This window comes from Ornithorhynchus anatinus, chromosome 1, assembly GCF_004115215.2.
Source record: "Ornithorhynchus anatinus isolate Pmale09 chromosome 1, mOrnAna1.pri.v4, whole genome shotgun sequence".
Taxonomy (NCBI): Eukaryota; Metazoa; Chordata; class Mammalia; order Monotremata; family Ornithorhynchidae; genus Ornithorhynchus; species Ornithorhynchus anatinus.
In genome coordinates, this window is record NC_041728.1 from 116910587 (window position 1) to 116924287 (window position 13701).

Sequence of the window (13701 nt, forward strand, 5' to 3'; positions counted from 1 at the left end):
TGACAACATTCTGCTCCGTCAACATTATCTCTTAAATCAACCGGAACCTTTTAACAGGGACTACTGATCTAATTTACTGCTGTTTCAGATCCACAGTTCAAAAAGGCTTTAACATGAATGCCATATGAACATGTCACTTCCAGTTGAAGGTGGCAACCTCAATTAGCACAAACTGAAGTACTACCATGAAAGAGTGCCACACAATTTAGAATAAAAGGACAGGGAATAAAGTGAGTTCACACACACATACACACACACACTCAATCTCAAGCACATGCCTTGATGAATATTACCATTCAACAAGGTGAAATGGTCAGCCCAAAATGATGTATGCTTCAGGATTAGATAGTTTTCCCCACACACAAGGTGAAATATATTGCCCTTTTGATAACATTACAGCTATATATGCCCTGTAAAAAAAGTTATTATTAATAATAATAATGATGATGGTATTTAAGCACTGTTCTAAATGCTAGGGTAGATACTAGCTAATCAATTTGGACACAGTCCCTCTCCCCCTAGGGATTTAAAATTGTAATCCAGATTTTACAGATGAGGTAATGAAGGCATAGAGAAGTGAAGTGACTTGTCCAATGTCACATTGGGTGGAGCTGGGGTGAGAAGCCAGGTCTTTCTGACTTCCAGGCCCATGATCTATCCCATATATCATGCTATGTTGTTTGCAGTATCTCATTCCCCATTACCTAGGATCTAGGGAAACTTGGGCTGATAGAAGCATTTATGGCATCAATTCTCACCACCTCAGACAGCACCCCAAATGCTGGACCTCGGCAAAAGACATGATAGATAAGGCCAATGCTACTCGGTAAGAGTACACTGCACATAGAAATATACATTTCTACTGTTCCTCTCTCCCATTAGATTTGGCTGCTTAATGAATTGGGTCCATGACAAAGTGAATGAAACAATTTCTTCCTCTTTTTCTTTCAGATACATTGGAATTATTGTTCTTATAGATTGGTTTTATTGTTAGCATTATGTGACTGCCAAGTTCCATGTAGCGCTAATGCAGTAAAATGTCTTCAAATGGCCTGAATTAATGTACTTACACAAACACCTCATTTTCTGGGAAATCAATCAGTGATATTTATCAAGCGCTTTGTCAAGAACACTGTACTAAGCCTTGGGAAAGTATAATAAAATAGAAATAATCCCTGCTATCAAGGAGTTTACAATAGCAGCAGAGTCAGACACGAAAATGAATTACACATAAGGGAAGAAACAAAGAATAAGAATATATACATGAGTGCTGTGGGGGTAAAGTTGAGTATCTAAGTGCTTAGGGGATGGGCCAATGCTTAGGTTACGCAGTAGCAATGAGAGATGAGTCAGAGAAGGTTTCCTGGGGGCAATATGTTTCTAATAGGTCTTTGTAGATGGGCAAGGGTGGTGATGCTGATGTGCAGGGGAGGGAGTGCCAGCCAGAAGGAAGACTGTGTATGAGAGTTTGATGGTAGGAGAGACAAGAGAGGCACAGCAAAAGGATAATTGTGTCCAAAAAACTAAAGACCTGAGAAGGGTGATTAAAACAAAACAAAACAAAAAAAGACTAGAAGCCCAGAGGCAGTTGATTAAAGACTAGAAGCCCAGAGGCAGTTGAATCTGGAAGGTATGCCTCAGGTCAAAAAAACCAAACTGACCAAACTGTGAGCCTGCAGGCTTAACTGGCAGGGCAAAAGTGGTCATCAGAGGGACGAAAACTGAATTATAGAAAGTCTTCCCAATTAAGAACTGGGAACTCCACAAAGAGTGGAAAAATAAGCACAGATAAAAATTTGGTGAGCCTGAAGACATAGAAAACAACATCAAGGTTTTGTCACTGTGAGCTCCATGTGGGAGAGGGAACTATGTCTGACAATTACTTGTATCTACCCCAGCATTCAGTACAGGGTCCAATACATTAGTATTAAGTTCTGTCGAGTACTTTCTGATTCACAGTGACTCCATAGATGCACACTCTCCAGAACGTTGTGTCCTCTGCCATAAACCACAACCTTTCTAATGGTTCTTCTGTTATTGTCATTATGGTCTCTATCCATCTGGCTGCTGGTCTGCCTCTTCCCACATTTTCCCTTGACTTTTCCTAGCATTAGTGTCTTCTCCAGAGAATTAGTCCTTCAGATTATGTGTCCAAAATATACTAAATGTAAATCGAGTCATTTGGCATTCCAAAGACCACTTTGGTTGAATTTGCTTTAAAATCAATTTGTTTGTCTTTTGGGCTGTCCAAAACATACTAAGTGCTTAACAAAGAACATTATTTAAACAGCTATATGTCAGTACCTGGAAAACTATTTGCAGGCTGTCGCCTAGTGGAGAGAGTTTAGTCCTGGGAGTTAGAAGGACCTGGGTTCTAATTTCAGCTGTCCCACTTGTCTGCTGTGTGACCTTGGTCAAGTGACTTAACTTCTCTGTGCCTAAATTACCATTTCTGTAAAATGGGGATTAAGTCTGTGTTAGTCCCATGTGGGACATGGACTGTGTCCAACCTGATAGCTTGTATCTACCTCAGCACTTTGTATAGTTCTTGGCACACAGTGAGTGTTTAACAAACATCATTAAAAAAATGGCGAGGAAAAAGATAACCAACATTACCTGAGAGTTGAGAAAGCGTCCTTTTGAGGATAAACTGGAAAGTTTAAGACACATTAGTCAATAAAGATCCCCTCTCAGGATCACACCTGGAGAGTTTCCAGTACTCTATCAGTCTTGGCTATGAAAGGGAGAGTCAAGCAGAGGCCTACCCTTTCCATTCCTTCCTTGGGCAGTGACTAGCAAGTGGAAGGCAATCTGCTACAAGTCAAAACTCCCCTGGGCTGGGCAGCAGAGGCATGGGAGAGAGTTGAGGGCGGAGACTCAAGTTTACTGCACAGAAAGCAGTGGTTAAATCGCTTCTGTATTTTTACCAAGAAAACTCTATGGATACACTACCAGAATGATTGCTGACAGAGGCGGTGTCTTCTTGGAGAGATGTGTCCATGTAGTCTCTATGTGTCAGAGATGACTTGACAACATAAGTCAACTCAAGAAAGAGTCCTGAGAGGAGGCATGCTTGAAGTCTAATAATGGATCAATGGACAGGGTGAAAAAGGAATTGGTGTTTACCAAATCCCAGAGACAATCATAGATAATTTATTTTCACAGGAAGTTGTGCAATTTGAAAATATCATTCTATTCAAAAGGGGTTTGGATAAGGCAATGGAGGAGTGTTATATAGTGGATTATTAGAGGGGAAGTTGGGAAGTGGAGGTAAAGTTAGGGGTACATTTCTAAGCATGAGAATGGCAACCATTCCAAAGTATTCCCAAGCCTCTTACCATTGTTGGATGCAGATCACTAGGCTAGAAGGACCATCTGTCTGGAGTGCCATCACTCCTCTAATCTGACTGACAACCACTCTCCCCAGCTTTAAAACTTTATTGCAGGCCCATCTCCTCCAAGAGGCCTTCCCAGACTAAGCCCCACTTTTTCTTATCTCCCATTCCCTTCTACATTGCCCTGACTTGCTCCCTTTGCTCTTCCTTCCTCCCATCCCTACAGCATTTATGTACATACCTGTGATTTTATTTGTATTCATATCTGCCTCCCACCCTCTAGACTGTAAGATTGTTGTACTGTACTTTCTGAAGCACTTAGTACAGTGCTCTACACACAGTAAGCACAAAGTACAATTGAATGAATGAATCTAGAGAAGCACAGTGGCCTAGTGGACAGAGCCTGAGCCTGGGAGTTAGAGGATCTGGGTTCCAATCCCAGCTCTGCCATTTATCTACGGTGTGATCCTTGGCAAGTTACTTCATTTTTCTGGGCTTCAGTTTCCTCATCTGTAAAATGGGGATTAAGACTATGAGCCCCATGTGGGTCAGAGACTGTGTCCAACCAGATTTGCTTGTATCCATCCCAGTGCTTAGAACAGTGATTGGCACATAGTAAGCACTTTAATATCATAATCTAGGAATGGTGTTATTGTCTTACTTACTCTTTTTTTCCTGTAACATTTTTTAGAGGATTTCATTTGTGCTCAGTTTCAAAACAGTTGCTGAGTAATGGATTTACAGGAATAGGTAATTAAAGACCTGAAGAGTCTTAGTGACAAAATTGCTTGGAACACTCAAAAAGCCTGGATGTGCAAGAGAAACCATCCACTGAGAGTGTCTTCAGATGGAGAAGTGAGAACAGTCTGTCCTTGAAATGTCAAGGGGATGAACGTGTAGAACAGCCTGGTTTACAGTCTTGATTGGGACAAAGAAGTCAGGTTACCCTATCAAGTATCCCTTTCAATAAAGACAATCTCCCCAGCAAAAAAAAAAAAGGTGTGTGTGGTGGGGGGTGTACCTTAAGTGAGGTACTTAAAAAGCTGAAGTAATTCCTTGAGAGGATAACTGAAAACTCTAGTCACCCTGACTGTAATCCTTATTGTTAATTTTTATTTCTAATTCTGTCCAGCCAGTTCTGCCTTTAAATTCATGAACTTTACAGACAAGCACTGCATTTGTTTCACTGTTATGGACATTCACTGTTCTGTTTCAGCTGAGATAGCCATTTTGTGAACTGATAACTTTCCCACCTGAAAATTGACATATAGTACTACAAGTTTTCAGTGGGGTGCCAGCATTTACATTTCGTCCTGTCTAGATGTAGGAAATAGAAAAACCTTTGAAGCTTCTGAAAATTTAAAGTAACATGGACTGACCTATGGCTTCAAGAAATTCTACTGGTCTTTTTTTTCCCCTCAGCTTTTATATTTCAGTCCACACAAAATAATGTGTGTCTCCCACTATAGAAAGTAAGCTCATTATGGGCAGGAAACATATGTGCTGATTCTTTTGCATTGAACTCTCCCAAGCACTTAGAGTACAGTTTTCTGCACATTTTAAGTGCTCAATAAATACGATCAACTGATTGATAAATGACTTAAAATCTTTTTGACAGAGAACAGTGGAAATTTCTCAGTTGTGTAAAAACCTCCCAGAGAAACCCAGCACATATCTTTATAGAAAAGATAAAATTCAGAGGCTAGTGAAATTGAAAATACTCCTTTAAGGAAACTTTCCACAAGGCATAAAAACACAGGCACTTGGATTTTTTCAGCTATATATTTTGGTCTTGTACAACGCTATTATAGACCTTTGACTTTTCTTTACTCAGAGTTTACCTGAAATGAACAGTTTTCAAAAAAGAAAGGAACAACAAAGACAACTGTCAATGAGACCTCTGTTACACAAGCACTAGCCTGAGCAGAATCTAAAACGAGGTGAGGTTAGGATTTTTAAAAAATAAAATGCCAAAAGCCCAAATTATTATTGTGACGTCTTTATGTACCTGCAGTGATTCATTGCTTACGATCTTCCATTTTTATTCTGTCCTCTCCTGGCTTGACCAGGTCACCTCCCCAGAAACCTTGCCACTCCATGATTCCATGGTCCTCCTGATCACCTTAAAAGCTGTCCAACTCTCCCCGGCCCCAACCCTGAGTTGAGCCAGACAGTGTCTACCTTGTGCCTCTTTGGAAAGGCATTTCCTTTCTGGTAACAGACCCTCTCAGGGTCGCACCTGGAGAGTTTTCAGTACTATACCAGGCTCGACTATGGGAGAGGGAGTCAAGCAGTGGCCTACCATTCCATTCTTAATTTGGGCAATGACTAGCGAGTGGAAAGCAATCTGCTACAAGTCAAAACACACCCACACTAGGCAACAGTGGCATGGGAGAGGGTCAAGGGTGGTGACTCAAGTTTACTGCTCAGAAGGCAGCAATAGTAAACCATTTCCATATTTTTACCAAGAAAACTCTATGGATCCACTACCAGAATGATTGCAGATGGAGAGGGGCATTCTCGGAGAGATGTGTCTGTGGTGTCTCTTTAGGTCAGAAACAACTCGACAACATAAAACAAGACAACAAACCTAGCTTCATCTTTCACCAAAGCACCGAATAATGCTGGACTGATAGACATTTCTCTCATTCATCCCATGAGAGCCCATCCTTCTGTATACTTTCTCTTCAATGAGCAACCCAGTGACAGTGAGTTGGGTATTAGAGAGGAAGGCTTCTTGGCCCCTTGTTTTGATCATTAAGACTGTTGTGAAGCACCTTATCCAACTAGAATTTGCTATTAATGAAAAACACATCTGACTGGAATGAGATCAGAATGTATGATTGTTTCCATTTTTCCGTTCTAAGCAGCATAGCCTGGTGGAAATAGCACAGGATTGGGACTTAGATGATTTGGATTCCAATCCTTACTCCACCTGTGTGACCTTGTAAAAGTATCTTAACTTCTCGGTGTCTCAGTTTTTTTAATCTGCAAAATGGAGGAGAAATACTAGTTCTCCCTCCTACTTAGACTTTGAATCCGTATCAATCAGTGGCACTTATTGAGAATGTACTGTATGCTGAACACTGAATTAACTGCATGGAAAAGCATAGCATGATACAGTTGGTAGAGGTGATTTCTTCCTATAGAAATTTACAATCTAGAGGGGAGAGAGACGTTAAAGCAGATCAGGGATAGGGGAAAGTAGCAGGAATTGGTGGGAGCCAGGGGTGGGTAGCCAAGTGCTTATTTGACACAGAGGAGAGGGAGATAAAGGAAATATGGGACACGGATTGTCTCCACCTGATCATCTTGCACCTACCCCAGCACTTAGTACATTACTGAGCACATAGTAAATACTTAACAAATACTACAATTATTATTTGCATGTAGCATGTGCCACATAAAGAACGAGACTGCTGTTCTTTCATTGTTTCGCCCTCTCTGCTACCCAGGACTAGCAGAAAAGATAGTTAAGGAAATAACTGTTTTCAGATTTAGGAGATAGGGAATCTCATTTTGGGTTTGTGGTGTTTTATAGGATGGCTCTTTGCAGCCACTGTATTAAAAACAATTCCACACAAGGACTTCTGACTATTAAAAGTAAGGCATTGTCAAGTGTTTAAAGCAAGCACCTCTGGGATGGGGTTATTTGATCATAAAAAAATCTCTCAGCAGTAAACCTTGGTATAAAAAGATATAACTTGAGAAGTTTATACCCTCCTCCCCTGGTGTGTGTGTGTGTGTGTGTGTGTTTTATAGGGATCATTTTCCTGGAACCATTAGTTACAGTCTGGTAGGCAACAAAGAAAATTGGTTATTGCGGGTTTACCTCATCATCCATGGGACATGTGTCTCTGAAGAAAGAATCAAACTACAAAATCAGTAAAGGAACACAGTTAAACCTCAGAGAAATATGGTTAGGTTTTCTCTCCCACACAGTTCATCATGATCTCCAGGGATAGAGCCCTAAAAAAGGGAAAGTTTTACTGGATCAGCCAATGCCCGGGAACTTTTGATGGATTTCCCAAGATTGCCCCATCCTCTGTGCTTGCTTTCAGCAGGCCCTGTCACTGTACTCTGATTCTCCCCCAGGGGATGTTCTATCAGGCCTTGGGTGAAAAAACAGACAATCACCTCACGAACAGAAATCTGTGGAGGCAAAGTGTAAAACAGATATCAAAAGAGGTCAACACAAATAAGTAAAACTGTAAACCACAGCTAGTAAATGGTGACATAAAAGTAGTGTTCGGGTCAGCTGCCCTCCCTAAAGGGATACTGGACTGAAAGTATCCTCCACAGTTATTCAACATTAATGCCCTCATTCATCAGCACAATTTATTGAGCAATATTTGGGTGCAGGACACACACACACACACACACACACATTTAGGCACTGTGGAGAATAGTAATGAGGCAGCAATAAATTTTACTGCCTTCAAGGGGCTTAAATTCTCAAAGGAGATACTGAACATAAGAGGCAAAAATCACAAGAGACAATGACATAGAATACAAAGGCTACATAAACTGTAACGAAAGAAAAATTATATATTCTTTTCAGAAACAAGCTGAAATAACTAGTCAATACAGAGGATGAGAATTAAACCCTTTTCTAATCTCGTTCAATAGTTTTTAATCATTTCAGTGTGTTTCATATGGACCAGTTTATTCGAGTATTTTGCAATATGAATACACCCCTCCATGGGTAATTATCCTCTAAGTATCTGAGCACTGAATTATGAAGGTCCCAAACAGAACAGGACACCAATATTTCAAAAGTTGCCCGGGTTTTTTGCCCTATTTATACCTACTCAATGTAAGAAGCTAAACAATAGCATTTATTAATTAATAATTGTGGTACTTGTTAAGCACTTACTATGTGCCAGGCACTGTACTAAGCCTTGGGGTGGGTACAGGAAAATCAGGTTGAACACAGTCCTTGTTGCATATGAGCTCACAGTCTCAATTCTCATTTTACAGAAGAGGTAACCGAGTCACAGAGAAGTGACATGACTTGCCCAAGGTCACAGAACAGAGACATGGCAGAGCTGGCATTAGAACCCGTGGCTTTCTGACTTCCAGGGCCGTGCTCCATCCAATATGCCATGCTGATTAGGGGTAGATGTAAAAAGTGGCTCATACTGGAATGGCGCATTTAAAAGCGGGGTAGCGACAAGAACTGAAAGGGAACGTACATCCCAGGGAGAGGAGGGAATTCCACAGATGTGTGGGCTGGACTGGAGGCCCCATCCTGCCAGATGAAAGAATTGCAGCCACAAAACCGGGGGCAGGTTTTTCCCTGACCCAATTGGAGCAACATCTCCCCCACTCACCCCAACCCTGAAGCAGGTAACACTGCTGATGGCCTACTGGCTATCTGGCACACCGAGTTCCTGACCGAGCCGTAAGCTCGGATGGGGAAGTGGCATAAAGCAGAGGATACAGCTCGGGCCTAGGAGTCAGAAGGTCATGGGTTCTAATCTTGGTCCTGCCACTTGTCTTCTGTGTGGCCTTCAGCGTGGCGCGGTGGAAAGAGGACGGGCTTTGGAGTCAGGGCTCATGAGTTCGAATCCCAGCTCTGCCACTTGTCAGCTGTGTGACTCTGGGCAAGTCACTTTACTTCTCTGGGCCTCAGTTCCCTCATCTGTAAAATGGGGATTAAGACTGTGAGCCCCACGTGGGACAACCTGATTCCCCTGTGTTTACCCCAGCGCTTAGAACAGTGCTCTGAACATAGTAAGCGCTTAACAAATACCAACATTATTATTATTAAATCACTTCACTTCTCTGTTCCTCAGTCACCTCATCTGTGAAATGGGGATTGAGTTTATGAGCCCAGCTTGGGACAGGGACTTTGTCCAACCTGATTTGCTTGAATCCGCCCCAGTGCTTACTGTAGTGCCCGGAACATAGTAAATGCTTAATTTAGTTGCCATTGTTTTTACGAGATGTTCTTCCCCTTGACTCTATTTATTGCTATTGTTCTTGTCTGCCTGTCTCCCCCGATTAGACTGTAAGCCTGTCAAACGGCAGGGACTGTCTCTATCTGTTGCTGACTTGTTCATTTCAAGCGCTTAGTACAGTGCTCTGCACATAGTAAGCGCTCAATAAATACTATTGAATAATGAATATTGAATAATCAATACTACAGTTATCATCATATCTGACAGACAATTGCTCTCCCTGCCTGCAAAGCCTTATTCCTCCAAGAGGGCTTCTCTAAGATTTTCTTTCTTCTCCCACTCCCTTCTGAGTTGCCCTGACTTGCTCCCTTAAATCCTCATTCCCTTCATTCCATACCAATCAAGAATTGCTTGATTCTATTTATCTTGATTCTATTTATTGCTTTTGTTTTTCTCTGTCTCCCCCGATTAGACTATCAGCCCGTCAAAGGGCAGGGACTGTCTCTATCTGTTACAGATTTGTACATCCCAAGCGCTTAGTACAGTGCTCTGCACATAGTAAGTGCTCAATAAATATTATTGAATGAATGAATCCCTCACCCTTGCCTACCCCAAGGCATGTACTTACGTATCTGCAATTGATTTTTTTACTTATTCATTTATTATCTTGATCTGATTATCTTGTATCTTCCCCAATGCTTAGAAAAGTGCTTGACACACAGTAAGCACTGAAATACCACAATTATTAAGTCACGGAGAAGTTATATGTCTTGCTCAGTCACAAAGTAGGCAATAGGCAGAGCTGAGATTAGAACTCAGAGCCTATGGCTCCCAGGCCCATGCTCTAGGTGGCAATACTTCCCAAAAGAGTGAGCACTTTTAGAAGTTCTTTGTATCCCGAATATAATTTTTACAAAAGTTGGGCTTGGAATAACCATTTAGCTCTTAATCGATAGCACTTGCCACACCAAATTGATTATAAGAATACTTCAAGGATAACCAAGCACTGATTTCCAAGATTTATTTTTTTCTAGATTGTTGTGTATTGCTAGGAATTAGCTACTGTGCTTAAAAACTCATGTTTCCTCATAACTTTAATTTTAAGATCTTTTAATCAAAAGAGTATCTATGAAATTGCAAAATCATTTTGAAAAGGCTTTCATTTGCTTACAGCCATTCTTAATTAGCAGATAATACTGGTTCCCATTTTTAAATCTGATATTCTGGTTCTGTTCTTAATTAAACCATATCCTTTGTCAGTGTAATACACATCAAGAAGGTGTAAATAATGTGCTGGGTCCAAAGATAAAAGAAACCTACAGAGAGATCAGGCTTGTGTGGTCTGTTTTTATATCAAACAAACTACAAGCAAGACACTGACTGGCAAGGAATTTTTGCTGACTGTTTAATTGTACATTATTAACTATTAACAATATAAGAAGTCAGCAGGTAAAGTACTTCACTGCTAGATTACTCATTTAAAAATCCAGTTTAGTTCTTCTGAAAGCAACTTTTTTTTATGCATTAAAAAAAATTCTTGCCTGTCTGATGTATTTGTTTATGTCCTTATTCAATAAGCATTTGAGAGCCTAGAAGTACCTTAATTTACATTTCCATTATTTACAGTGTCTGTGTGGTGAATAATAAGGCATTACAGTCAATAGTAATGATGAAACCTCTCTAGATAAACAATATCTCCTCCACTGTCTCCCACTAACATCATTCCACTTTATTAAGTAGTGAAGGGTTTTATTAAAAAACAATGTGTAGTAGAAAACAAAATAATGTTTTAAAGAATTAATGAGTGTAATTCAATTATATGGATGGCCATGATGCTGAAAAGTTTTCTTAATTACAAAAGAAATAAAATGGAGCATTCTTCTGCATTAACCTTATTATTTGTCAAGGTGAGCTATTAGTAGCTAAATTCCAGAATGACTTTCAGTATGCTCTACGTATGGATTTATTGGAAGTAAATGCTTTAAAATGCTATTGTACTGCTTGATTCAAACATATTTCATTTTTGCCCATGTATTTTGTGTCTACAGTGAGCAAGAGAAGGTGCTAACAATGAGGCAGGTTGAGAGGTTGACTTGTAGGGCTAAGAGGAGAAGCCCAGGCCTGGGAGTCAGAGGACCTGGGTTCCAATCTTGACTCTTCCATATGTCTTTTGTGTTACCTTGGACAAGTCATGACTTCTCTCTGCCTCAGTTACCTCTTATGTAAAATGGGGATTATGACTGTGAGCCACATGTGGGGCATGGACTGTGTCTATTCTGATTAGCTTGTGTCATCTCCAGCTATTAATCAGTGCCTGGCACATAAGCATTTAACAAATACCATAAAAAAGAGGTTTCTATCTTAATCTGCTTTACCCCTTAGTTGCCTTTGACATTATGGACCACTCCTCTCGCTTAGAAAAATATCTAACCTTGCTTTTTTCCTGACAATCTTCCTCTACTCTCCTCCTACCACTCTGGTGGACACTTTTTTTTTTTTTAGCCAGTTCTTACTCTGATTTCTACTCCTTCACTGTTAGCATCCATCAGGGCTGTATTCTCAAACTACACTCACTCTTTTAGGGTGCTCATAGGCTCTCCTGGCTTCAACTACTACCTCCACACAGATAACTCTCAAGTCTCCCTCACTTTCCCTGATCTCTCCTTTGTAATCTCACATCTGTTCCTGACTCCAGAACATCTCTACCTGGATGTCCAGCCACCGCTTCAAGCTCAACATTTCCCAAACTGAACTCATCTTCCTTGCCAATTCCTCTCCTCCTACAAACTTTCCCATCACTGTCGACAGCCTTCCTACCTATCTCTCAAGTTTATAAGCTTGTCACCATGTTGTTCAAGCCCTTGCCACAGCCTGACAAGTACTGCATCAGCCTACTCCCACCCCTCCCAGCCTCCAGCCCCATCCCGCTCCAGTTCACACCATCGTCCAGATCACTTCTCTAATGCATCATTTTGCACACCTCCATTCCTCAAAAACCTCCAATGGCTACACGTTGCTATCCATATCAAGTAAACTTCTCACCCTGCATAGTTCATATACATTTTGCCAACTTTAGAGTCTCTAATGCTCCATCAGTAATGGTCATTAGACAATGAATTTGAAAACCCTGTTGTTAATAGCGTCTCTTCCTGGTGTATGGATGGTTGACACCAGCACCAGTCAGTTTATGACAATCTGTTATTATTATCAAGTCTTTCAAAGAGTCTTATAATGGAGCAGAAAATGGGCTTAAGAAGCCCCAGGCATAGTTTTTTCTCTCATACATTTTGGTAACAGCTTCTCATCAGGGAAATAATGAATAAAGAATCGTTTGCATCCCTTCTACAATGAAGCCTCAGACGCAGTGAGAGCTAGAGAAAAGAGCAGGGGCCTAAGATTCAGAGGATCCTCATTTCAAATCTTACTCTGACACTTGTCTTCTGTGTGACCTTGGTCAAATCGCTAACTTGTCTGGGCCACAATTGCCTCATCTGTCAAATGGGGATTCAATACCTGTTCTCCCTCCTACTTAGACTGTGATCCCCAAGTGGGACTGTGACTCCAACTTGGTTAATTTGTATCTACCCCAGGGCTTAGAACAACACCTTACACATAGTAGGGGCTTAACAAATGTCATAATCATCATAATCATCAGGGTGGATGAAAAGTTAGTGGGAATAATGTGCTAATCAGGGAAGAGAATATTGTTTTCCCACTAAATACACCCTTTTCAGTTGGAATTAATTTAGAGAAATGGCTTTCTGGTAAAATATTTTGAAATGATACTCCACAGTGGAAAATATCGTGAATTGGAGCTTATGCTCAATACAGTCAATCATATTTATTGAGTGTTTACTTTGCACAGAGCAATCAATCATATTTGAGTCAGGCAGTCAGTCTTATTACTGCAGGGTACTGTGTGCAGGGTACCATACTACGTGCGTGGGAGAGTATAACACAACAATATAACTTTCATTCCCTGCCCACAATGAGCTTACAGTGGCTGGGGGGGTGGGGAGGGGGCATACATTAACATAAACGAATGTTTATGTTAACATAAATGAATGTAACATTAATAATTAATAAGTGGCTCAGTGGACAGAGCATGGGGTTGGGAGTCAGAGATCATGGGTTCGGATTCCTGCTCTGCCACTTGTCAGCTGTGTGATTGTAGGCAAGTCACTTAACTTCTCTGTGTCTCAGTTACCTCATCTGAAAAATGGGGATTAAGACTGTAAGCCTCATATGGGACAACCTGATTAACCTGTATCTACCCCAGTGCTTAGAACCGTGTTCTGCACATAATAAGTGCTTAACAAATACCAACATTATTATTATAAATGAATTATGGATATGTACTTATATGCTATGGGGCTGAAGGTGGAGGGTGAATAAAGGAGAAAATCAGAGTCAAACAGAAGAGAGTGGGAGAAAAGGGAATGAGGGCATAGTCAGGGAAGGCC

At 40.8% G+C, this 13701-nt stretch overlaps 1 protein-coding gene and 1 non-coding gene across 2 annotated transcripts in view; one reads left to right on the top strand and one right to left on the bottom strand.

Annotated features, from left to right (window-relative positions):
- The window catches only part of CLSTN2 (calsyntenin 2), a 586341-nt gene that overhangs the window by 438232 nt on the left and 134408 nt on the right, over positions 1-13701 (bottom strand). The gene's annotated exons all lie outside the window — the stretch shown is intronic.
- On the top strand, positions 2685-2822 carry LOC114816568. The gene has a single exon (XR_003764357.1). It is a non-coding gene; the product is annotated as a small nucleolar RNA SNORA7 (small nucleolar RNA).